Source organism: Chinchilla lanigera, unplaced genomic scaffold, assembly GCF_000276665.1.
Source record: "Chinchilla lanigera isolate Chin_1 unplaced genomic scaffold, ChiLan1.0 scaffold00002, whole genome shotgun sequence".
In the NCBI taxonomy this organism is placed as follows: domain Eukaryota; kingdom Metazoa; phylum Chordata; class Mammalia; order Rodentia; family Chinchillidae; genus Chinchilla; species Chinchilla lanigera.
Window position 1 is genome coordinate 44900930 of NW_004955403.1, and position 27652 is coordinate 44928581.

Below are 27652 nucleotides of genomic sequence, written 5' to 3' on the forward strand. Positions count from 1 at the left end.
GTTCAGGCTGGCCTTGAATTCATGATATAGCCACAGCTGGCCTTGAATTCATGGCAATCCTCTTTTCTCAGTCACTCTAGTGCTGAGATTACAGGTGTGCACCAGCACACCCTGCTACAGATTAATTTTGTACAATATGTTCATGAATCTTCATTTTAACTGCAACTTGTCGCATGAATGGAAGTATAAAATGTTCTACTGGTGACATCATTTAGGAGCTTAAAACGGTCATGTTTGGGATCAATTTTGGTTTTGGATTTTCAGATCAGATATGCTTCAGGTGTGTAGTGGATTGACTAAGGGGCAACGCATAACACCCAGCTGAAGTGAATCAGTGTAGTTCTGGGTGTGGAAGGCCCCCTGAGAATTATGCCCAGCAGCATAAAAGGAGAACTGCAGGGGAAGATGGTGTGCTGTTGATTCTCCTGGAGAAGCTTGTCACGCTAGTTTTCCTGGTATGAACTCCGCTGTTCTCATCATTGGAGGAGGTTGAGCCCTCACTGTCACCACTGTGGTTCTTTTTTGGGGAGCGCTGGTCCTTACCTTGAGCATCACTTCCCTGCTCCAGTGCAGATTCCTCAGCCTGCTGGCAGACTTTCTAGCTTTCACCAGTGACCGCTGAGCCTTCCCAGGGCAGATCCTTGATAACAGACTTGCAGGAGACATTGCCACTGGCCATAGGCCTTCAACTAGAATCCAGCAGCACATTGTCATAGGATCTAGGTGGATTCTTTGGGTCTTTAGCGCATGGACAGGTCTCCTGCACTCTTCTACATTTGGCTTTTGGGGTGAATATTATAAAATAATCTTATAAATTGTATGTCCTGTATCGAATATATTCCCTTGCAAACCCTGCCTACAACAGGGTGTATTATTATCTGGATGATCCCAATCTTGAGATATGGAGGGAAGATGGAAACTTTAGAATGTGAGTCATATTTCTTCCACAAAACCTTCACAAATGCCTTCTTCCCTTCTAATTCCAGTTTCTCAAATGTCTGGCCTACTCAGATCTAACAGACTGGATTCTAGATAGGGTGGACTAACACGAGAGATTCTACATGAGGGAACGTTTAGCTCTCTCCATTCTGCCAACCTAAGTAGTTACTCTATTCCCAAACATAGTCTCTTCCCCTATTGGAACAAGGAATTAGTATTACCCTCAGAGAGGTAACTGTGAGGATCCCATAGTCATAGTCTCAGAGATCTTTGATAACCTTGCTCTTAGGCCCTTACTCCAACCTTGAACCTTCTACTGCTCCGAAACAAGGCTCTGCTTATGCTCTTTTAAGCCCTACCTTTTCTCCATAACGCACAACTGCATTCCACCTGATTCCTGTCACCATGCCTGGCCCAGGACTGTCATGCTAGACTTCCCTTCCCTGAGCTCGCACTTTTTTGGGAGTGGCCACCTGCTGCCTCCTGCCTGCCCTCCCTACTGCCAAACATCACCAGTCCAGACATTTGCACAAAGAATCATCTATCCAAGTCTTGCCTACAATGCCCCAACCTCAATCTCCATTTCTACTTCTGGTTAAGTCATTCACTTCTCATCCATGAATCTATAGGTTTCAAGCTCAAATTTTGACTGATTTACACACATTAGTTCCCTCCAGTTACAGATGCATAGCTAATCCTTCCTCAGAACTCAGTTGTGGATTTTTAGCCACATGCTGTCCTGGGCTGCGCAGTAGTCTTCCTTATCTTCACAGGTAGAAGTTTTTCAGGGGGCCTTTGAGTGGTAGGCCTGTCCTTTCCATGTGGATGTGCTTCCCAGTTGTCACCGAGAAAGGGCACATGGATGACTTGCTGGTCCCCAGCTGCTGTGACGACAGCCAAGACCCGAATATCACATCTCCTCTGCCAGCCCAGCCAGGGCCACTGCCCACAACTCTAATTCCAGGCAAAGGGCAAAGCTTTTAACCCCTCATCTCAGCTGTTTTCATCTCAGTTGCTCAGAAATCACAGGGATGTAGTCAAAGCTCTAGAAGAAAAAAAATAACACTGCTCAAGTTTAGCACTTTTCATCCAGGTTCCTACCATGCCCCACTCTCCCCTCCTGTTTGTCTTCTCTTCTCCTGCCCCTTCCACCCCACTACCTACAAGGAAAAAATAATAACAAATAGAGAAGACTAATTCTATGTTCGTACGGTCCCAGCATGTATCCTGGCCCGCCTCTAGTCCTGTTATTTTCTCCTGTGTCTGGCTTTGACAAGACTGATGACATTTACGTTTTCCAAAAGCTTCAATAAAAGGCACTTTAGCTGCAATCACCTCCATCTAATTTCCCCAGTCAATTTTTTTTCTTAAATCACACAACAGAACTAAGGCCTGAGCTGTTCTGACATCTTGTCACCGAATAGGGCTCAGCCCAAATGGGATGTCTTGAAAACCAAGGACAAAAGGTGGGGGGGTGGGGAATGGACTGAAAATGAAGTGGAATGGCTGGAGAAGAGAGGAGATTGGCAGGAGTCAATTTGTTAAAGTTCTCAAACAAGTGGCTTGGTAGGATTGAAGGCCCAGAACAAACAGAAAATATGTTTATTTCTCTAGAGAGGAAGGGAGAAGGTGCTGGGGCTGGAAGGTGCCAATTGCACACAGGTGTCTTAATTCCTGGGTGCTGGAGGGGTAGCTAATGCAAGATTACTCGGGCTCAGGGTGGAACCCAAAGGGAAGCTAGGCCTATCTTTCTTTCGCACCATATCTCTGGATAGCAGCATAGTGTCCTAGAGAAACCAAGGGCCAGATGTTTTGCTCGCAGCAGCACAGTAACTCTCAGCATGTATGAAAGACACAGGATGAAACATTGCATCCATTTTTTAAATACATGCACTTATTTAAAAAAGTATCTACACAGAGAAATGTATTCTAACTGTAAAGAGCTCTTCTCAATAAGTTTTCACAAGGTAAAATCACTCATGTAAGCGCCATTCAAGTCAAAGAAAAAAAAGGCACTGTCAGTCTTTTATTTTTTTCTGTAAAACTACAGGTCAGTTTTACCCATTTCTGAACAGGATATGAATGAAATCATATATGTAATATATGTCTCTCTGTGTCTAATCCATTAGACAGAGCAACATCATTCATTTCATAGTTGTATCGCACCCCTCTGAGATATTGTATCCGGAATCTTTATTCATCATACCACTGAGGGGCTGGGGATATATAGCTCAGTGGCACAAGTGCCTGCCTGGCAAGCGTGAGGTCCTGAGTTCAATTCCTGGTACCAAAAAAAATCAATACGTCATACTATTGCGAGACTTCAAGTTATTTCCAGGTTGAGGCCTTTGTAATAATGCTTCTACAAATTCTTTCTGATTGATTCACAGAAACACATTTCTGTTTGGGCACTATCACAGAGTAAAATTACGAATCCATGCAGTGTGTGTGGATAGTTGGCTTTAGTAGATATTACCAAGCAATTTTCCAAAGCAGTTTTTCCAGTTTATTCTCTCATTAGGAGAGTGTGAGAGTTCCAGTTGCTCTACATTTTCAACGACACCTGATGTCTTATTTTATTCGCTGTGGTATATTCTTTTAATTTGCATTTCTCTGATTGCTAAACATATTTATCTTTTTCATATGTTACTGACCATTTGAATGTTAAGGCTTTTGCCTATTCTTTCTTTCATGAATAATCTGTCCTGTCCCATTGACCTGAGTCCCTTATATATTCTGGAAGAAGTCCCTTGTTTGTCTCCAGGCAGATGGTGTATGAGACACCAACAATTCATGCTGCCAATCTCAACTCCTCACTCTTTTTCTCTCTCACTTCCTTACTTTACTATACCTTGACATCACTCACTGTTCTCTCTGTGACCAGCTTGTCACCCACATGTTTCTCATTCTTTTTCTCCTCCCAGTGGCCTGAACGCAACTCCCCCAGCGCCACACTTATAGGCAATGGGGCCTCCACATAGCACTAACCCAGCCCTGAGGCTCTCCCATGACCCTGAGCTCAGAAGGATCCAGGGAAGAGTACAGAGGTGAGGTGTGGAGATAATGTGGAAAAGTGTCCTAGTCTCCGAGGATGAGGACAGCCTGAGGACCAGGCAGACCAATGGGCAGGGCCTTTTCCGTATCCAGAGAATAAACACTGAGAAAAGTCTGACTTGATAGAGAACATTTGTTTCACAAGTGAAGAGGTTACTGAGCTGGCTGGTCACAGGGGAACCAGATCTTGTCTATGGTGACTAGCCCTTTTCAGTTGTCCCAGAATTGTCACTGTGTTTGCTTTTAAAGTCATGCAGCCTGGAAAATTGTCAAGGCTCAGGCAACTGATCACCATGATGCTGCCTCTAAGCAGCTGTGTGCCTTGGGGAAAACTATTTTCTGTCTCTGGACTGCAAAGCTTTCATCTCTGAATTGAGTGGGAAATAGGATAGATCTTTTACCCTTTCATATCAGGGGTTTTTGTCATTGTTCCATGATATTCTAATAACAGACACTGAAAAGCAAATGTAAAACTTCCATGTTGAAGGTGGGTATATGGCCATCTATGTGTTAATCTTTCCAAAATAATTATGCCTACCAAGTACTGAGTGTCACAGAGTGCCAGGCATTGTGTCATATGTTCTGTGTTCACAATCCCCTTTAATATCTGTGGCATCCCTGGTATAAGTGTTGCTGTTACCTTCATCTGTTTATTAAAAAATAAAGAACCAGACAGTCTTAAGTGCTATACCCAACATAACAGTCAGCTAAAGACTGGTCTTCGTCTCCCCCACTCACATTTGCCTATTTTAAAGCTCCTGGTTTTTGCTCCTCGGTTACAGCAGCTCACATCTAATTGCTCAGTGCTTTCATGTCATTGTTTGTAAAATGATGCTCTCTCATCTTACCCATTTTATACCTGTCCCATAACAAGGCATTTCATATGTATCATCTCATTTGATAACTACCTGGCAGGGTTGTCATGAGATCAAGTAAGAGCCTTGAAAAATTAAAACTTGTCTCTAAACAAAGGGATCGTTATTAATAATGCCTAGAGAAAGCCAAAGCCTATCCATGAGGTTTGGACAACCAGGATGTGGCAGATCTGAGCAAATGTTTTCTCTCTGAAATAAGCTCTCCAAGCTTGATGTTCCATGTGTCTAACAAGACAAGAACTTCAACTAGAAAGATAAAAATATGAGAATAAAAGCAGAAGCAAGTGTCAAGCCAACTAACAGGCAATCTCTAAGAATCTCTTTCCATGAACATGAGACACTACATGAAATGAAAAGATCTGAACATTTAAACTGTGTTTCCAGGCCATTCCCACACAATAAATGGTGTGAAAATCCACGTCAGACCCTGACTAGTTCTGGGGACTGGATTCTCCATTCACTGAAAGGCTAGACAACAAGTATTGGTCCAGATAACAAAAACGAAAGCAACTTCAATGTGATAATATGGCTACAAGAGGTAAATGACAGCCCAGCACAGGGAACTAAAAATGTTGTGGAATAAGCCTATGCCCAAACTGTGGTCCATGAGGATTTTCAGATGTCAGGGAATACTATTTCCATGGAGGGTACAGGAAGGAATTCCTATCTTCACAGCCTGGATCTGGGTCTACTTGGACAAGATAAATCTGCCCGCATTTGTGCACTCCATAGTATAAGGCCCACTGATGGCCCTGGTTTACCCACCAGCCTGCATGCGCATTTACCTAAAGATGCATTAGGGTTCACAGGAAGCTGAGCTCCTACCCTGAAGCAAATAGAGATTCCCTAAGACCTTAGATAGAGACAGAAAAGGTACAATAAATGGCCAAAAAATATATTGGTCATGATGTGGAATCCCCTTTTCCAGGAGGCAAAAGCACCCCATCATTTGTCCTCGCTCTCAGCACAGGTGTTTCCCCTGGAGAACAAGGAGTTGCTTGTCCTTTACCCAGAGGGTATCTATGAGGCCTACTTCCCCAAAACTTTCTGAGGCCAAGGCTGACAGGGTCAGGATGGTGTTGAATTGTTTCACTGGTACTGCCAGGGTCAGACTTATGGGAAACACCAGGTGGTGTTATCATTATCCAAGTTCACAGTCTACCTCCATCCATGTTCCCTGCTTACCAGAAGCTTCTAACAGTCCTTCAGCAGCTGGCTGATGCCTGAAAGGCATGAGCAGAGTGTAGCCAAGGCCTGATGTAACTATTAATTTCATTGGTACAATGACACAGTTATGATTGACAGAACATTTCCCCATACTTTCAACCATCCTTGCCCCACTCCCTTTGACTACCTGGCTCTCTGATTCTCTCTTGTTCACAGCCCTTCTCTCTTTTCTACTCTCCTCTTTACCCAGAGCTGTTCAATTAATTTACTTCCAGAAAACAAAATCCACTGTCGGGAGCTTTTACTTTCTAAGGCTGAAGGCCGATTCCCTGCTGTCTTACAACTACTCCTACCAGCAGCAAGTCAAGAGGAAGTCATTAGGAAAGAGAGAAGCCCACCCCACCAGCTCCCCTGTGGCCCCAGTGAACTTGTGCGCTTTGCAAGCTGCAGAGTAGTTACAAGCAGGGAGGGGCAGAGGCGGGAAGCTGGGGAGAGGGAGGGAGAGGTTCTGACCAGGGCAATGATGTGCCTGGAAAGCAAATACTCCAAGATCTGGATTCCAGATTCGCGACAACAGCCCAGCCAGTGGAGAGCCCTTCCTGTCTCAGTGACCCCATGCTGCACGGCTGCCTGCTATTAATGTGGACCTCTGGCTGGATGGCTGGTTTCAGGCCAAGGTTGGCCCCTGAATCTATATAAGGTCGCATGGAGACCACCGCATCTATTCCCTCCACAACCTCAGGACTCCCATCCTCTCTTTTCTGCTCAGAATTTTCCCAAAATAAAGAAACAACTTCAAAATGTGGCCACTTGCTCATAGCAGCAATGCCTTTGTTGTGTCGGCTGGTGGTCTTCCATTGTTCTGCTGGGGATTCAGTGGTCTATGAGGCAGCTCTGTGGGGAAACCCCTGCCTCCTCCACTTCCTCAGGTGCTGCACTACACATGTCACTGTCCCAAAAATGGGGCTATCCTCCCAGCTTCCACAGCTCTCTCCTACCTGCCAGGCCTTCTCAGCACTGGGGACCCCAGCCGAGCGACACTCCTTTTTCCTCTCAACTCACATTTAATAAACTAATAACTCCTCCCGTTCAACCCTTCAGCACACTATCCAGGGCTTTTCTCAGCATTTCCACTTCTGCTGTGCCATCTTAACAGCTATGAGCTCTTCATGTTTTCCTTCTAAATTATATTGTCATCTTCTAACTATCAAACCCTTATATGAAGCTTAGCTCAGTATCAGATAACACCCAATTCCTTCTCTAAATATTGACCCACTTCATTCTCATGTTAAGTCTCCCTTTACTGACAGAAGGCAAGGAGGATTTATGTGACTTGCCCAAGGTCACACAGCCACTATGGTCAAGCCAGGCTTCTAATGCAGCCCAGATGCTTCCCAATCCACACTCTCAACAGGTCGCCACGGTGCTTCCCTCCCGTTGCTTCGGCCAGAGCTCTCCCCAACCCAGCACCCAGCGATCCCAGCTTCTCTGCCCATCCACGCCCTCTTTGCTTCAGGAATATTCTCCACATCTCCTCCAACCTCCAGCTGATTTTCCTGGACTTCCTGTTTCCATACGGAACAGTGTACACCATCAGCTGGCACACATCCCTTATGTTCTCTTTGATGTGCAGTAGTCTAGCCACATGAAAGCTCATGTTGTCCATGCGACACTGTAATCATTCTCCACAGTTGTGCTTCCTGGCTTAGGTCTCCAGATTCGCCGTGGCACTGTATGTGGGTCATGCCTAGGGTAAAGCTCAAAGCTTCCTAAAAAGTTCACCTATCGAAGAATTATTTTCTTGTTCCCTATAATGGTTTGAGCAATCTTTCATTCTTACATCTGGTAATCTGAGCAATGTAGTTGAGGATAGCAGTATGTAATGTAACAACCACTGATGATTCATATTATTTTGTCTTGAGACTCAGTATCACTTTGAATGTTCTTGCTTTGATTTGTTTATGTTTATGATACTGGTATGCTGCTACTGTTCTATTTGTTTGTTTGTTTCTCATTTACTACTCTCCTTAAAATAAAAAAAAAAAAATTAAAAAGCTCACCTCTTGCAGCTAACTCTATCCTTGGGCCTCTGTCCAAACTTAACACTGCCTATTTCTTGCACTGTCACAATGTCTTAGAGCGCATACCTGAGGCTGCTACCCAAACTATGCCACCCAACCCTGCTCCCACTGCTGCTCAGCCCGGACGGCCAGAAGTAGGTAATGATAGCATCTGTCTGCAGGTGTGCTCTCTCCTTACCAGTGAGACTCAGGGTCTCAGCCAGGCCTCCTGGGTCTGAGTTGGCCTATTTGCATTTTGAGCCTCCTTCTACTCCCTCTGGTGCCAAGAGCTTCAATGGAGCCTCTGTGGTCCTACCCTCAGCCTGGCCAGGCTTCTACAGTTGAAGCCTAATTTAAAAACATCCCATCCTCTAGCTTTACAAGGAAGAGCTTCTGTCTGCTTTTCTCCCCAAATCTGCATCTCGTTTGTTACCAATACTTTCTCCCTTTGGGTCCTTTCAGTTTTCCAGAGTCTATTAAAGTAGCCAACTCTGCCTTATTTGCATAAGATGAGGTTAGAATGTGTACGTTGCCCCTCCTTTCATGTCTTGGGCAATTTATTCTTCCTCTCCTTCTACATGTCACATTCTTTTTGTCCTTCTCCACTATTCTTTTCTCCCCAGGCTAGGATTGGAGTTTGATATGGGTATTGCTAGCAGTCATCCTCCGTTACCCCAGCTTGCTGGGATGGGAGAAAAGGGATGTCCTATGTTTCTGGCTTGGAAAGTGGGTACTTTAATTGTGTGTGGAAAGCAACTGCAAACCGCAGGTACCAGATACTCATATCTGATGAGGAAAGGGGAGGGAACTAATCCCTGGGCTGTGATGCACTGATTTTCCACCCACTCCGGAGTGCCCATCTTAGAAGTTGGTACTTCCAGAATAATAAATGCTGGTGCATAAAAGAAGAAGAGCAGGAGACAAGGGTAAAAGTAAGCTTTGTGGGATTTGGATAACAAGCCTCTAATACTTCCCTAGCTTTCCAGAATGTCAGCTAAGAAGCACCCAGCTGGGGACAGAATGGTGCTTCTCTCTTTAGATTATTAATCCCGGTAAACTTCACTCTCACATTCACACCTGTGTTTTCCCAGTCCTGAAGCCGTTTTCACTGTACTTCCTAACCCTAATCAGACCCTTCAGAGTCCAGATTACCACACAGCCCTTTGGACTCAGACCCACACTGCCCTGCCACTCACACACATCCCCAGAGAAAGGGTGGGGTGCACACAAACATTCTGCCTTGCACCTTCCGGGCAACCTGGAAAGACTAACCACCAGAAACAGCCACAGTCAGGACTCGTCATGTCACAATGACCCACGTGGGTCATTTCAGAAGCAAAAAGAAGCGTCAGTGCATTTCAGACTCTCCAACTTGCTTGTTAACACTTGAAGTGCCCTTAATAGGAAGATACCTTCCTAACCCACTGCCAGGGCTCAGCGCTGGAACACGAGCTCTGCCCACGTGTCACAGACACTACCTCAGAGTTATGCTGACAGGATTGAGTTCACATTCTCTCTGAATTCCTGATAAAAAAGTGAGAAAAGCAGTGACACTGTGACAGCCAAAGACGTAGGCTGTGGAACCAGGCTACCTGGGCTGTATGCTTGCTGTACCATGTCCTAGACGTGTGAAATTGGGAAAGTTGATTAACCTCTCCAGCCTCTGTTCCCTGATCTGTAAGATGGACATAATAGTCATGCTCTCCTATCGGCTTGTTGGGAGGATTAAAGGAAGTAACACATGGAAGTATTTATAACAACTCGGCACACTGCAAGCACCCCATAAATGGTGCTGTTATTGATCTAATGTTTTATCATGATTATTACCGAAAAGATACATTTGTGCCCCTAGTGTTAGTTACTTTTCTGTTGTTGCTGAGACAAAATACCCAACCCCAAAGTTAAAAGGGGAAAGATTATTTAGCTCACAGTTTGTAGAGGTTTCAGTCCAAAATTCACTGGGTCCAAAGCGGAGTGGCTTGGCAGAGGACATCGGAGAGGAGAACAGTTCACGGCACCTACAAGGTAGAAAAAGCAGCAGGAGACCTTAACAGCATCTTTCTGCCCCTTTTATACTCTATCTAGACTACGGGGATCAGAGCAGTGCCAAACTGATCAGTGCACTGATTTGGTAATCACACACCCTTAATCCCAGCATTCACCCATGAATCAGTCACACACTCTAGATCCAGCTACCTCTGAAAAAGCTCCACCTATGACCCCATGAGGCTTTGGGGGGGACATCTAGACACAAGCCAGAACACCTCCAAAAAAAGACAATTTGGAAAAAGTACCAAAAGAATTTAGGAAAAGAATATAGTTTACCCATTTCAAAATTTTACATTGAGACATTGTGAAATATCCTGTAATAATAATGATAAAACTTTAGATCAATAGCAGCATCTTTTATGGAGCACTTGCAGTGTATCGAGTTGTTATAAATACTTCCATGTGTTACTCCCTTTAATCCTCCCAACAAGCCTACAGGAGAACATCACTATTATCTCTGTCTCACAGATCAGGGAACAGAGGCCAGAGAGGTTAATCAATGTTCCCAATTTCACAATGTCTATTGGCTAGTTACTGGGGCAAAGAAAAACCACCTCAGAACTCACCACAGTGATTATTTTTTTCTTACACATCTGTGCACTGGCTAATGCAAAAGGACTATCTCTGTTTTAAGCTGCAAGTGGCTGGATATGTTTCTTTGCTGTGGCTCAGACTCAGGTCTGTTCTCTTTGCATTCATTCTGGGGTTCAGGCTGACAAGGGACAGGTAGCTCCCAAGGGGAAGCTTTTCTCATGATACCCACGATTGAGCAGAAATGCAGGATTCTTTGAAGAGCTCGCCTCAGATATGCTGTTAATTCCACCTGTAAATCTCAGGCCACAGTAGATCAAGAACCTTGCCCAAATGTAAGCTGGGGAAGTTCGCTGCATGTTAGTGAGAGTGTGGAAGCTTCAAAGTTACATGGCCAGCAGTACAAATCCAGGAAGGGGTGAAGATTCAGGAACAATAATTCAGTCCAGTCCAGATGGAATGACCTGTCTCGCAGCCTCTATCTTCTTCCTGGTCTTTATTCTTTACAACCTCATGGTGCTCAGCCCTCTCCATGTATACCAGCTACCCGTGGACACAGCTGGCTTGCAGTCCACCTGGGATGCAATAAGAGCCATCCTTTGAAAATCACATACTTCCAAGGAGCTGAGCCACACTGTCACTTGATAAAAGTCCAGGCCCCAAGGGGCGCACTTCCCACAGAGTTCTGGGAACCTGTCCTGAGCATCCACAGCAGGGAGCCCAAGGCATGGCCAGGCAGGCTCTAGTGCAGCCACAGGGTTCTCAAGCCCAGATGGGAGGGAGAGGGGCCAGAGGTGGATTCAGCAACAAGAAGTATTTGACCCCCAACTAAGGACTCAGCCTCGTTTTGAGGACAAAGTACAGTTAATAGCTTCGAAAACACGCAACTGGATTAAAAAAATGTTACCAAAGTGGGTTCTTCAAATTTTAGATAAAAGCAATTGCTTGTGAAAGCTTCCATGTAACAAGTTGCACTGAGTGCAGCAGGATGGCTTAATGCAGCTCTGATAGACAGGTGTGGATGACCAGGAAAGGTTAAGGGGACAGCGGGTGTCTGGAAGCAAAGAGTACCCATCTGCGTTGCCATCGGAAGAGAAGGTTTGCAGGGCAGACAGAATGATCCCTCTCCCTCCTCGACAGTGACATAGGCACATCCTGCCTTAGCGGGGCTTGGTTGCTCCTGCAGACTCCACTGCTAGTCCTCAAGGGCCACTCTGCCATCATTTGTCTGCTCTGCTTTGGACGGACTGTGCTTCTCTGAAACCAGCCTGGCCCTGGGACAGTGCTCTCATCATTCTAACACTCATTTGGGGTCCTCCGGGGTAAGATTCTTTTTTCCTCAAGAAGCTCAGTCTCTGCAAGCAGACAAACAGGAAAATCAACCTTTCAACAGGCACCGAAAGTGTTGTGGTAAAGACCAGTTCCTGATGCTGAGGGAGACTGGAGCAGAAGTGCCTGTCCAGGTAGGTGGACAATGTAGGTGTGACCTGCCTCACTGAGGAAGACACTCTGGAGTGGCCTGGGAAAGAGAAGGCAAGCAAAAGAGGATCTAGACTTCAGAGAACTGCAGGTGAATCTCCACTGGTAATGAAGTCATGGTGAGAAGAGGCTAGAGGAGAGAAGGGTGCAGAATGGCTGGTCCACAGGACTCAAGTTCAACCACAGGGAAAGAACTAAATGGGCACTGTGTCCTCAGGGGAAATGGAATTAAAATATGTCTGTGCCACCTCATCCTCCTCTGTTCTTTCTCTAGTTTCCCAAGGAGGACCTTTCTATTTCCAATTCCCTTTTGATTTCCCAGTCAGCTATCAAGTACCTCACACCTTCCTGGTAGGAAGAGTATTTCTGAGTTATTGTGAGTGACAGTCCAGGAGCAGGACTTGTCAGCTTCTGGTAGCTGTGCATCCCAACACCTCCTCTTCCCTGCCCTTGAACTGGAATAAGTTTGGACAAGTCAGTTTGTCCTGCAGACTTCCTTAATGGTCTACACCGCACACAATACCTGGCTCATAGTAAGGGATTAGGTGGGAAGAAAAGAGGGAAGAATCAAATGAACAGACAAATGAAAGAAAGCAAACTTTCATCACCAAGGTAAGAGAAGAGTCAATCATGCTGGGAGCTACAAATGTAAATTGCACCCCAATGACGTTGACCGAGAAACTATGTTCTTGCTTAGGAAAGTATAAACATACGTAATTACTGATCAACCTCCAGATGAACCAACACACGGAAGGCTTATGGGAAAGAGGTCTATGAAGAACACACTACTAACACAATGATTCGCTTGTGGTGCATATGCAGGAGTGGATGGACATGAACAAGTGGGATGAGTGGTTATTTTATGCTGAGCACAAAGCCAAGTATTTTACATGTGCAAGGATTCGTGTCATCGGTATATTTTCACCAGTTTTCATACTAGGAAATGGAGGTGCAGAGAAGTAAACTAAACAAAGAAACATATTTGGAGAAGAAATGGCTTAGCAATACAGCTATAAGACTCCAGAACTAGTAACCCTAGTCACACAACTTCACTGCTGCATTACACACACAGGAACACACACACATACACACACACACACACACACACACACACACACACCACTGAGAAATGCATGATCTGCCCCAGATGTTCATTGTTTCCAGGCAGGTGAATCAAATAGAGATGGAGGTGGAGTGCATGCCTGTGTATATACAATGGTCCCCGTTGGGGCACCCCCTCCGGGCTATACTCCAACACTCCCAGTAAATACCTGAAAGAACAGATAGTACCAAGGCCTATACAGACTATTTTTCCTCATACATAATTACCCATGATAAAGTTTGATTCATAAATTAGCCACAGTAAGAATTTATCAACAACTAATTAATCAAAACAATTATAACACTGTACTATAATAAAAGTGCCAACAGCACCAATTTGCACTTTGAGGCCATTATTAAGTAAAATAAGACTTACTTTAGTACATTTCAATGCTGATACTATGACAAGTGACCTGATAAGTGAAACAGCTACTGAGTGACTGACAGGAGGGCAGTATACTCAGCATGGATACAGTGGACAAAGGGAGAATTCATGTCCCAGGTGAGATTGAGCAGGATGGTGTGAAATGTCATCACACTACTCAGAGTGGCATAAAATTTAAAAGCCACTAATTATTTATTTTTGGCACTTTCCATTTAATAATCTCAAACCTCAGTTGACAAAGAGTAAGTGAAACCACAAAAAGCGAAGCCACACAAACGGGCAACCACTGTATTGACATATGGAGGTACGAATGGATATATTGTCCAATCACGTGAGGACAGATGTCAGGATCACAGGACCTGAATAACCAGTCACTCTCCATCAAAGCCACCCCACACTGTGAAGTTTGCCAGGGAAATATATTCACAGAAGAGAGAGCTTTTAAAATGGCTGTTTCAAAATTTTCTAATTATTATATTTTGTTACCAAAAAATGATATGTGCTCTCCTTTTAAAATTCCTCATGGAGAAACACTTTAAAATTTTGAAAATAGACTACTCAATCTTTCAAATTGAGTATTTAATTTCTTAATCCATTTGTTGAAATTAGAAAAATGCAACTCCTGATTTGTTTTCACGAAAAACTAACTGACATCAAGGAAAACAGAAATTTACTAGCCAAACCAATAAAAACGTTCATGTTTTTGGTAGATGAGACTGAAGTACTGAATATCATGATTTAGTAAGTGCAGTCAGTAGTATATTTCTTCTACTAAGATCTACATATCTTTGTGAAAGGTATTTTGCAAGCAACAGACAGACAATAAAACTACTAAAATAAACTCCAGTTACAAATTGAGGTTTGAATTGCTTTATCACAAAATGACACACCAAGACTCAATAGATATAATGAAGCAGATTAATCATGAAAACAAAACTTTTTAAAAAACTGTACCTACTTCATCTTTAGGTCAACACCATTGGTTTCTTTTATACATATTATTATATTTATACATATTACACATAATAGCTAATATATAATGTAACACTATATCACCTATTTTTATATTATATCTCAAATAAGACATAACATGTCAGCATACTTTTTAGAAATAGATTTAAAATACACATATTGGAAATCTCTGTTCAATGTCTTTCTGTTGCTTGAGTGGCTAGTAAAATAATGTGGAGACCACTGGCCTGGGCCACTGCAGAGCCTCCAATATCTCCCCACATCAGCCCCACTTGTCCCAGTCCTCTCTACCCCTTACTCCAGCTCATCTGTTCATCTTGGAACACCTGACTGCCCTCAGGACAAGGACCCACATCTCCTGCCCTGCCCTCACCCATGCTCTGTGGTTCCCTCCTTCTAGTTCCTTCCAAACCAGCACAGTACAGTGACAAGTGTTTGTCCTCTGGCATAGAGGCCCCAGGGCCCAGGCTTGGCCCGCATTCTTAGCTACCATTCTCTGAATGCACCCCAAGGATAAACACTCCAAGGAGAGATACCAAGCAGGTTTTAGCCCTCAATGTACATGACCAAAGCCCAGCCCAGTGTCTGGCAAAGTAAGTGAATATTTATGAAATTGATCAATCATTATATCATGAATTTGGCTTCACAGAGACTTCCACCATGAACCCCTGGCTATATCAAACCGTTCTTCCCTCCTGTAATAGGCCTGGGTCACCAGCATTGGGGTCCCTGTTACCTAACTTTGTTTCATTTCAAGATATTTTGTTGCCCTTCCTGTCCCTTATATCACACCCTAAAATTGTTCTCAAAGTCCAAGTCCGAGGGAGAGGCAACTAGGAAAATTTCTCTTCCCCTCGATTCTGGAGCTCCTCATGCAAATCTTTGACAGCCAAGAGAAACTGATCCAATTGTCAGAAGTCCTACAATTCCAATTCCTTTGCAAAACCAATAAGCCACTCAATAACAATCAACTAGCTCTAGAAGGTTAATTTTCCTTGGAAAAACTCTACCTCAATTCCTTTAGGGAAATTAAGTCCTGGGGAGTTAGGTGGGGAAGCAGATCCTTATGGGAAACTGCTATAGGACTTATGTGACCTGACAGCCACCTGTGTAGACAGCATGTGTAAACTGAGGAGAGTGTGGCCAGTCTGGAGCAACACACTTCTGCAATGGAGGCAACTTAGGGCCTCCCTACTAGGCACCAGCCTCCCTAGCTTATGAGAGGATCCAAAAGTCCCTTTGGAAAATAACAGAATAGTATAGAGAAAGAGAGGAACAAAGCAATAACTACCAGGATAACAAGTCCAATCCTTCTCCCCTACCTCAAAATGAGTGCAATAATGTGTCAGATTCAAATCCAAGACATACTGGACTGTTGATTCATGGGCGGAAGACCCTTGGTTCTATAACCAGGAGAAATGAAAGCTATTCAGAAGTGAGGCCAGTCGCTACAGAGGGAAGGATGGCTTTTCGGAAAGGGATGCTTCTGCTACCTCCACACCTGGGCTGGGAAAGGTGTGGTGAAGATGTACCTAGAGGAGACCTAGAGAGAAAAGACATGAAGGTGAGTGGATGTATGGATTTTTAGAATGACCAGAAAGATAAGCAACCTGGCTAGAGCAATAAACTTCTCCCACAGTATCCTGTGCCACCCTGGGATGCCATAAAGGAAATATCAATGGCTGTGCAGGGAGGAATGGATATCTAAGCTTAAGGCTGTCTGGGAATTCTGCTTCTCAGTACAGACTAAGCGTATAATGCTTGATATTCCTCCTACAGGGTGTTGTTATGTTCATTTAACTTTTAAATATAGCTATGTGGTGAGATTTCTTTCCTGGCATTTCAGATATCCCCAGGAGTGTTTGGAAAGGGGTAGAGATGTGCCAAATGGCAATACTCCATAAAACTAATTACCTGGGAAATTACGTAGGGAAAATACATTGTGATACAGGTGTTCCGTGTAGTTTATAAGTCAGGACAAGCCCTGCATTTATGATCCATAAATGAAAATATTGAATATGCAATGTCTATTAGCCTTGTGGCTCCACATTCTGAATCACCGGTTAAATGCATTCTCAATGCCTGAGTGCCTCCAGCCATGACAGTTAAGTCACTAGCTCCACCCCTGCTCCATCCAGAGCCAGCAGCCTCTTTTCTGTATGCATTGAGGTCTGCATGTTGATTTTCCCTTTGGTCAAGCCTGAGTGGCTCACCTGGTCCTCCCTGAAATACTCCAGCCTGGCACCTGACCGCTCTCAGGCAGAGGTCTGGATTGTGCGTCTGCCCCCAATGCATCTCCAGCACTGAGTCTATAGGTCCTCCTCTCTCATAAAAATGAGAGGAGAGGGGCTGGGGATTTAGCTCAGCGGCAAACCGCCTGCCTGGCAAGCGCAAGGTCATGAGTTCGGTCCCCGGTACTGGAAAAAAAAAACAAAAAAAAATGAGAGGAGATAGCCAATAAGAAGGATGTATAAGGACATTATAATCAATATAGAGAGATGAGACCCATGAAAAGAAACATGGAGATTTATTAATATAATAAAATAAACCTCCATCCTCTTCTTTCCAATCTCATTCTCAGCCCCTTGTCACTTTTATGCTTCACCTACTGAGATCACTGACAGTCCCCCACTCCGCCGTGTCTCCTGGCATCCAGTCTGTGGGCCCCCCTCCTGTTGTCATCCACAACCTGGCTGGACACCAAGTTCAGCTTGGTGCCTCCACCTATGCCCTAAAGCCTATCCTTTCTCATCGAATTATGGACATTGCCCCAGGACTCTCCCTCCTTTCCCCCCTGCATCTTCAAAGTTTTTCCTCTGCATCAACCTCTTCCCATGGGTGTGTGTTGGGCACACCCAAGGATGATCTCAATGGGTCACCTTGTATAACTCCCTCCCCTAGAATGCAGGCAGAATCTATGCCTTGATTCTATCTAATGCAATCTGACCACAGTGATTATATATATATATAGAGAGAGAGAGACAGAGAGACAGAGACAGAGGGACAGAGACAGAGAGACAGAGAGAGACAGAGAGAAAGAGAGAGACAGAGATACAGAGAGACAGAGACAGAGAGAGAGAGAGAGAGAGAGAGCATTTCTGATCCCAAAAACCAAAAATCTGAAATGCTCTAAAATTCAAAACTTTTGGGAGCCAACATAACACTATTTACTGAAAAATTCCACACCTGACTTCATGTCATAGGTTAGAGTCAAAATGTAGATACACTAAAAATATACAAAACCAACTTCAAGCTATGTGCATGAGGTTTATGTGAAACATGAGTGAATTTTGTGCTTGGACTTGGGTCCATCCCCAAGATACCTCATGATACATATGCAAATATTCTAAAATCCAAAACTATCCAAAATCTAAAACATTCTCTCCCCAATCATTTTGGATAAGGGATACTCAACCTATATGGCAAAGGTGAGAGGGTCTTGATTCAGTTGCCTGGATGGATCTGTCCTAATTAGAGGGCAGCCCTTTCAAAGAGGGCTGGGTCTTGGCTGGCTGAGTTCTTGCAGCCTCCAGATCAGCTGCTGTACTATGAGAGGGCTCTTAAGGGCCGTGTGTCCAAGAACCACAGGTGGCATCTCAGAGCCTAGGTTTGCCCTGGCTTACAGCCGGCAAAGAAACAGAGACCTCAGTCCCACAGCTGCAAGAAACTGAACTCAGCCCCTGGGAATGTGAGCATGGAAGAAGACGCCCAGTTTCCAAGAGGATCCCTGGATCATCCAGCCAACATCTTGCTTGTAGCCTTATGAAAAACTCTGAGTCAGAGGCACCCAGCTTTGCCACACCTGGACTGCCAGGCCATGAGAAAAATAAATTAGTACATTAGTATTGAGCTAAGTAGCACTCCAGCAAATTTTGTCTAAAACCTGACAGCCTCTACTGCTCAGCCCTCTGTCCAAGCCCCCAGAATGTCTCCTACACTGTTCCAGTTGCTTCTTGTCCCTCAGTTTTAAGCCTTCTCAGAAGTCTTTTCTGAACACACCAGCAGAGTGAACTATCAAAATATGATGTCAGGTCTCTGCTCCAGGTCCTCAGATAATGACCTATCACTCTCAGACTTTATGTCCTCACAAGAGTCCAAGAATCCACATGATCTGCCTCTTCTAGGTCACTGACTTCAACTTCCATCGCTCTCTCCTTTGCTCCCTGTATAAGGGGGCCCTAGCCCTTGTCTATTCTTGTTGGTTTTAGAATATGCCAGACATGTTTCTGCCTCAGGGCCTTTGTACCACCTATTGTTGCCTATCTCTCTGTTCCCTTTCTTCAGATATCCAATGCCTCATTCCCTCACTTCCTTCATATCTTCATTCAAGTCCTTCCTGCTTCTCTGGTAACTCTATAAAAATTTCAACATCCTCTGCTTCCTACTGCTCTTCCTGCTCAGTTTTATCCTTTACATCTGTCACTATTTAACATACACATACAGTTGGTCCTCTGTACCTGAGTGTTCCACACCCAGGGATCCAACTAACTACACATCAACAATATTTGGGAAAATATTTGCATCTGTACTGAACATGAACACACATTTTCTTGTCATTATTGTCTAAACAATAATGATAACAACTATTTACATAGAATTTACACTGCATTGGGTATTACAATCATCTAGAGATGATTTAAAGTATATGGGAGGATTTGTGCAGGCTATACACAAATACTGAACCATTTTATATAAAGAACTTAAACATCTATGGATTTGGAATCTGTGGGATATCCTGGAGCCCATCTCCTTCAAATGCTGAGCAATGACTGCATTTTATGTACCTGATTTTGTTTAATATCAATCTTCCTGGAATATAAGCTCAATAAAGGTGAGACTTGTGTCTGTGTCATTCATTAATACATTCCCTCATGCCTAGAACAGAAGCGAGCACACGTACGTTCAAACATATTTGTAAAGTGAATCACTGAGTACATATAAGACCTTCAAAAATATTCTCCAGTGTAGGAGAGCAATGTGCTCAGTTCTCAGAGAAGGATCCATTTTATGAAGTAGGTCCAGGCACAATGGCTCTGAATTACCCAGGAGCCTGGTGGCTTCCTCGACATCATTAACATCATAGTGGAACACATGACTTGCGTGTTGGTGGCAACACCAATGGAAACGAACCTACTGACCTGCCATGTATAATAGCACAGCACAGACAATTATGCACACTGCATAATGCTTAATAATGGTAATAAAGGACTGCATTACTATGTAACTGAACAGCTATGTTGCTAAACAACTATGTTTATATATTTCCCATAGTATACTTATTGTCATTTTAGAGCTTGATTCACATAAAAAGTCCCACTGTGGAATAGCATGCTCTGTTACACTTTCCTCACCTTGCTTGTCTTCTCCCAGGTACCAGCATAGGAAGCATCGGGAATAAAAGAAAATTGTAGAAAGTATATTTCATCTGCACAATAAAAATATGAAACAGCTTTGCCCATTTTAGACAAAAGAAGTAGAAACTACATGAAGAAAAGTGACAGCTAAGCTATGTTCCAACTTAATGAATACTGTAGAAAATCAGTCAAAGTTTTAAAAGATAAACTTGATAACAACTTCCAAACACAAAGGGAAAAAAAAAAATCTAGCATTCCAGAAAAATGTGACTGAATTATTTTATACATTAAAAACAGAAAATCATTTTTACATATTTCCAGTTTAGAAAGTGTACATGATTACTTAAAACATTCTCAAGACCACTGCAATCAGTAATGGGAGAGTTGTAGGGAGAGGAGGAAACCCAAAATTCCTGGTGATAACATTGAGACTAAGAATAAATAGTCTTAATAATTTGCATGAAGTGTGGTTACAAAATTAATGAAGTGAGAGAAATAGATTAAAGAAACAAAAAGCAGAAAAGGCCAAAGGGCAAAAGAAGTAAGAGCCTCATGTTGTTCAAGGAGGTCAAAGTTTTTATTTTGGCTTAGATCTCAAATGATGAGAAATGTAAAGGATATTTTCAAGCTTTAAGATATCCAATAGCTATAATTAAAAAACTGGATGTTAACTCTAAAAGCTGAAGGTTAGCAAATTTTGGTGTTGTTGATGAAAAATCAAACAAAAAAAATCTATTCAACAAAGGTATGATTACAAAGGTCTCGGGGAGCAGCCCATTCATTCGGGAGCCCTCCTGTGTCTCAGGAGTTATTCTTATTCCCCATTCCCCATTCCTAGTCTCCAATAAATTTTCCTACTTAACCTCAAAAAAAAGTCAAAGGTCTTGGGGGACACAAGTGTATAATGTCTATTAAAATCAAAATTATATATATCCCATTCAGTGTTCTTATTTGTCAGTTAATATACTTGATCAAACACTGAAAACAGGTTCTCAAAATATCGCCCTATGGCTGTCATCTCGTGACATACAATCATACTCAGTGTTCATGGAGATAATCTGTATGAAGTAATTTTTGATAAGGCTAAGAGACTATGTGACTCACAATTTACTATTCAAGAAAGTGACCATGCAAATGGGCTTCTCAGTGACTCAGAAAGGAACAGAAAGACCTCACCTGAGATAATAGGAATCCCAGAGGTCAGAGGAGGAAGGAAGGGTGGGGTGTGCAGCTGACACGGGAGGTGCACAAGCTTGTAAGATCCATTCTGGTGGCAGGTCAGGGACAGGGCTCTGCTTAGAGCCAGTGCCAGGACAAGAAGCAAGTGCGGAGCAAATTTGGATAAGAGACATAGCCAGCTACCTGAAGGCTTGAATAGAGTGAAACAGCAGCCTCTCAAGCAAAGAGAAGACTCTCTAGCAGGCAGCCTTCACACCTCATCTGTACCTTGGCTCTCCTGGGCCTCCACCTGCCAGCTCACAATGAAGTCTCTATCGTCATGGGAGTCTAAATCATAGGTATGAAATTACTGATCCTATGGGTTCTGTACTTCTGGAGATGACTGGCTGACATGGGTGGAAGCTGGGAAAAGACTGTATGACAACTCTCTGTACTGTTCTTGCTACTTCCTGTGAATCTATGATCATTTCAAAATTTAAAAACTAAAAAACAAAAATCAATCATGCAAGTCAAGGAGAGACAGGTAGATGACGGCTCTAGACTGAAGGAGCCTACAGAGAAGTGACAGCTGGGTGCATCTGGTGACCCTGGACGGGATCATTTTGCTGTAAAGGATATTGCTGGGACGAGTGGAAATACTTGAAAGGGGTTTCTAGGTGAAGAATGTATGGGAGTTGTCAGTTCTACACATGCAGAAGTTTTCTGTAAATTTCAAATTGTTTCAAAATAAAGAATTAAAAAATCATCCATGGATCTAGGTGAAGCACAGCGATTTATCAATGAAGATTTAGAATAGAGGTTCAAAATAATTTTCTATAATGGGCCAAATTATACAGACACACATGTACACCAACATATATGCAATACATGCTTAGCATTGGAACCATAGGGCCAGATTGTGCTCCAAAAGTACTGGGGACCCACTTGGTCCTGATCCAGGCTTGCAGTTCCCGGCCCAGGAACTACAGCTGACTCCCCAAGGCCCTGAGTAGAGGAGAACTAGGAGCAGAGCTAAGAGGGCCATGTTCCCACCCTACAGCATCCAGCTCTCAACTCTTCTGATTTCCACAGAAAACATGGGAACAAATAGGCGTGGCCTAGGGGGACACTGGCTAAATTGAAGCTTACCAAGTTCTGGCTTTGGATAAAGAGAGTTTCCTTTTTGCCCTATTAGTGTGCATGAAGCTTCTTCAGTAACTCCAGGCAGCATCTCTTCCTATTCAAGCCAATAAATATCATCTCATGCTTTTTATTATCAAATGTGCCTTTTCTGGCTAATTTTATATCCCATCTTAGGAAAAAGATAGCAATGCTACTATTTATGTGTAATGCTATGGCTTTTGAAACCAGTTTGCATGGAAACAAACAAAAAAAAAAAGATTGTCTTGCCTCTGCAGTTTCCTAAATTTCTGCATCTAATGTTGCTTACATCTTTGCATGTGACGCTGCATTGGCCACACGTTGCCTCCCAGTAACTGGCAAGGTGCTTCCGTGGAAATGATCATACACGCAGGTCTACCCACAATACACCAGAAAATGCACTGTTGGCTCACTTTTTGGTCACATTAGATTTACCACTTAGAGTTTTATAGTATAAACGCAAAAACCACATTTTCAATTTATAGCTCTTAACTTTGAAGCCATCATTCTTGAGTTCCTAGTACACGATCTCCTGATCTCTCTGTTTCCTACATACCTGCTTCCTATACTTCCTGTACTTTCCTCTGCAAGAGACCATGGACAGGGTGAAGAAAGTGTAACAGGAGTGAGATGGGGGGCTGCATGCCTGTGATCTCAGCACTCTAGGTAGCTGAGGCAGGAAGATCACAAATTCAAGTCTAGCCCGAGAAACTCTGGAACTTAGTGAGTTCCTGTCTCAAAAAAAAAAAAAAAAAAAATTAAGAATGGGCTAGTGATGTAGCTCAGGAAGCAGGGTCTAGGCTCAATCCCCAGTACCAACCCAAGTAAGGAGAGGAGGGAGGAAGAGAGAGAGAGGAGAATACTATTTTACAGCAAACTTTTTATGAGCAGGATTACTCGCTAAAGTAATAAAAGTATAGTATAGTGTAGTGTAGTACAGTGAACACATAAAAACTGATAACAGTTGTTGATCACCATTATCAAGTATTGAGCATAGTTCATAACTGCACTGCTGTACTATTTTATGACTGGAAGCACAGTAGGTTTGTTTGCTTCAGCACCACCTCAAATACGTGTGCAATGTATTGCACCATATCATGATGGCTGCAAAATCACCAGGCTCCATTATAACACAGCCCTATTATAATCTCATGTGCAACACTGACAGAAAAGTTGCTATGTGGCACATAAATGTGACACCTTAAAGAGCTGGTGTACAACTAAGGCAACTCAAGCCTTCTACATCTGGCCAAGTCTCTTTTGGATACACATGATTAACCCTGGAGGGATATGGGTAAGCTCACAAAAGGACTGACCACATCAAACAGTGTGAGAGAAGAATGGATTATCATTGGCCAAATATCTTCCAGTCCAGAGTATGTGAGGGACACTGTATTCATCATATTTTTCTCTATTTTATGATGTTTTACCACTTAAAAGTGTGCTGGATGGGGAGGCTGCCCCCTGCCCTGGGGTAGCCAATTCTCAGTGACAGTCAAGGTTTTTGTCTAATCTGCCTCTCACATGCAAACCAAACAGTCCTGAGTATGAAGCTCTACTGGCCTCCCTGTCGAACTCACACCCCAATCCCTAAATCATCCCGGAGCCAGGTACTAGGCAACTACAGACCACCTTTCTACCCCAAGCCCTTTCGCTGTGATTACACCTGGTTGCCTTGCTTTTCTCACGGAAACCCCAATAAAGGGCCTGGCCTAGTCTCCTACCTACTCCCACCCCTGCCCTGGTCACATAGCCAAAGCCTGGTGTCACCACTGTGACCCTTCATAGCACATAGTGACTCCCCTCTGGGCCCTGTGTGTATAATAAATGTCCTGCCAAGCCTGGTTCTCTTCCTCTCCTGTGGCCACACCACCTATTCCACACCACATCCCACATTCACATTCCCACAACAGCCGTCCATTCTTACTTGTCAGTAAACGAGCGTCTGTGCTATCTCTCAAGGTATCTAGACTGGGTGAGTAGAAACATCATCATTCCTTTCGTAGAACTAGAAAATAAGACTAAGTTTGATGGGCAGAATAACGAATATGATCTGGAGATGGTGAGTTTGGTATTGCTGACGGCTGGTGTGCAAGAAGAGTGGTGGCCATTGTCTCTGGACTCAGGTTCTCCAAGGTGGGGGGTCCTGTCCTTCCACTATCAAGCTGCTGTCCTTGGGCAAGAGAACCTCTGTAAGCCTCAGCTCTTTATATATAAAACTAGGCAAATGCTGCCCCTATACAAAAGAGCTGGTCTAAGAGTTCACTGTAACAATCTATGCAAAGCACTCAGCACCTAGTAAACGTTAGGTAGCAGCCACCACGAGCAATGGTGTTAGTGCAGATGGAGGCTGGGTTCTCCCCACACTTCCAGGATGCAGCACACAGAAAGCAATCACTGATGCCCTCTGTGAGGACCAGAGGGAGGGAAGAGCTCACCTCCTCTCAGGCTTAGCTCCAGGAGTAACCATAGATGACTTGACCTTGAACAAGGAGGTAGGCCTCCTACCTGGGAGCGTGGCATCCTGCCTTCCAGACCAACCAAGTCTTTTTCAGAACTTTGCTCTTCCCAGGTAATGCCGCTGCAGCTAAAACTTCACTCTACATCCTCCCTATTGGATTTGATTCCATAGATCGTTTGCTCTAAAAGGTTGAAATTACAGTGTTCGTATTGCAATAAAAGTCCTTGCCTTGATGCTCCTGTTATTTGTTAAAATGTGTAATAGCCGTCTCTAAGAACCTCACATTAGGAAGCAGAGGAAAGGCACCTGGGCCCGGGATGCCAGCAGTAATTGAAGCCTCTCTGAGCCAGAGCAGAGAGCTGGGGACAATTCTGCACCTAGGGGAGGGGCTGGGGTTCAGAGCACACCCCAGCTGGGCTGTTTCTTGGAGCTCCCCAAGGTTCTGAGCAAGTGCAAGGTCCTGGAAATGGGCTTGGAAAGCAGGTACAAGAAAGGAGCAAGAAACTGAACATTGAGGTAGACTTCCTACCAGAGGAAGAACGCAGAGAGAGCCCTCCAGGCCTTGACACACTGGACGTTGGCCTGAGTCGCTCATTTGCAGGAGTAGGGGCTTGCCTGGAACATGACCTAGGCCTGTCTGCCCTTCAGGGCTCCAGAGTTTCCCACAGCCCAGCTCCTTCAGAATACTGTGTCCTCTGCCAGCTGCCTCTTTAGAAAGTGGCCTGATAAACTAAACTCCTGCTTTAACAGCAAAAATTCTCAAAATATCTTCTAACTGCAGATTCCTGAATTTAGTAACATCCCCCTCAAAGCGTGGCTCTCTAGTGATGAAATTTCAAGCCAGAGACACGCCAATCCAGGAGAAATTTGGGAGCAGACTAGGCATTATGAAGAAAGCAAATCACACTGGAAGAGACTGATCATCCCACTGTGCATCCACCCAACGCTGCTTCCTACAGCATTCACGCAGCAAAGGAATACCAGTGCTATTCAGGGGCAGGGAGTGTGTTTATGTTTTTCCTTCCACTATTCCCTTTAACCCACGACCTACATCAAATTTGCAGAGCACCAAAGGGCTGAAGGTGACCAGCAAGTCTGTAACCTATTCAAGACCGCAGTGGTCACATACTGGTCTCCCGAATCCCATGACATATGGTAGACAGGTAACTCACCCAACAAACTACAGCATGAGACCCCAGTCGTGTAAATACTGGGCGACGCTTTCTCCCCCCAGCAACTTCCTAAAAATCATGTTGCAGAAAATCAAATAGCAAATGTTTCTCTGCCACACTTTCCCTGCTAGATGCCATGACTTAAGCACTTAGTGCAAGGGAAACTAAAAGGGAAAATTCCAAAAGAGCTCTGGGCACTAAGACAGCTTTAAAACATGGCGTTCACAGCTCATCTTCTTTTTTAGTAACTGGGAGAGTCACCCTGACCCACATAAAGCAAAGAATCTGAGTGTTACAACCCTGCTTTGAAGAGGATCTGCCTCAGTTGAGTTCAAAGGGAATAAAAAACTAGGTCAGTTGCCCAGGGTTGTTGTTTTTTTTTTTTTTTTTTAAAGAAAAAAGGAAAGGGGAAGAAGAAAAAAAATGTATGTCTAGTGAAGCTGATATCTTCCAGCCTTTATTGTCTTGGTGCCTAACCAAATGAAATAAATAAACTAGTAGCGTGTGAATTTATATCAAAGGCATAAGCCTGAATGCCCAAGGAACACCAGTTTATTTGAGCTACTTCTGTGCAGGCCACCTGCTTCCCTCTTGCTCCTGTGCAGGAGCCTCCTGGACCTAACAGTATGCCAGGGAGAAGTATTCCCTTGCATCACCTGCAGTCTCTCAGAGCAGGTCCCCCTGCAGGGCCTCACACAGGACTACTGCTGCTCTCCCCTGCCCTTAATCCCTCATTCATTCATGCATGCATCAGATGCTCTCACTGATTCCTTGGGTCCTGAGCTCCTGCATCTCACCTCATCTTTCAAGGAGCCCACAGGCAAGGTGTTATTTTCCCCAGTTTACCAACAAAGCTCAGAGGGTGATGAAAGACCCAGAGTCTAAGTTCATCTGCCTCCTCCAAAGCCGTAGTTTTTTCTGGGTCAGAGTCCATTCTTGGAGGCTTCAACATCCAGCTACATAAGATACCCACGTGGCACCCTTTGACTACCCACCCCCCAAAGAATTCCTTCCTATGTCTCTCTCTCACCACCCTGTGCACTCCTTGATGGGAACTGATGACCTCTTACTCATTTTTTCAATGAATATTTTTCATGAAATAAAGTTTGTTCTAAAAAGCAGGTGACCCCCCCCAACAGGGGCAGCTAAGAGTGGAGAGAATAGAAAAGTTCTCTTCTGCACATTCTTGCCACCCTGTCCACCCCTGGGTTTAATGACACCATCTACATATAGCTGTTTCTGACCATTTCTTATGGCTGAAATATGGATCCTGGGTAATCTTCCTCCTCACCAGTTTGTTTCTGTGTGTTTCCTTAGGATGCATGAGATCAGTGCCAGCAGAAAATAGCCTACTTGAGGGACAATTCAGTAAAGGGCCTGTGACAGGGAAACCAACAAGGGACTGAAGGCGTTGAAACTGGCAGTGACAGGAAGCTTCCGTGCCCATGCAGAAGGGAGAGAATCCGGGAAAGACCTGTATCACCTCCTGGTAAGAGTCAGAGCCCTAAGAAGCAGCCACCTCACCGGAGCTGTGTGTGAGAATGCAGCCAGGCTGGAAGGAAGGGACAGAGCTGGCTGAGTCACTCAGAATGCAGCCAGACAGCAGAAGAATCCAGGTGACATTATACAGGTGAGGTTCATCTGCAAGACAGAGACACAGACCAGGAGGTATTGATGAGTGATATTTAATCAGCACAGGCCCTTCCTCCTAAGGATCCTGAGGTATATCCTGAA

At 44.0% G+C, this 27652-nt stretch overlaps 1 long non-coding RNA gene across 1 annotated transcript in view; it reads right to left on the reverse strand.

The window, feature by feature from the left end:
- Window positions 1-1141: 1141 nt before the first annotated feature.
- Window positions 1142-27652, reverse strand: part of LOC102026932 — a 28494-nt gene continuing 1983 nt past the window's right edge. The window contains exons 4-7 of the long non-coding RNA XR_259235.2: window positions 27443-27559; window positions 10908-11250; window positions 10025-10113; window positions 1142-1984 (exon numbers count right to left, since the gene is read on the reverse strand). This is a non-coding gene — a long non-coding RNA (uncharacterized LOC102026932). The remainder of the gene's footprint in view (window positions 1985-10024; window positions 10114-10907; window positions 11251-27442; window positions 27560-27652) is intronic.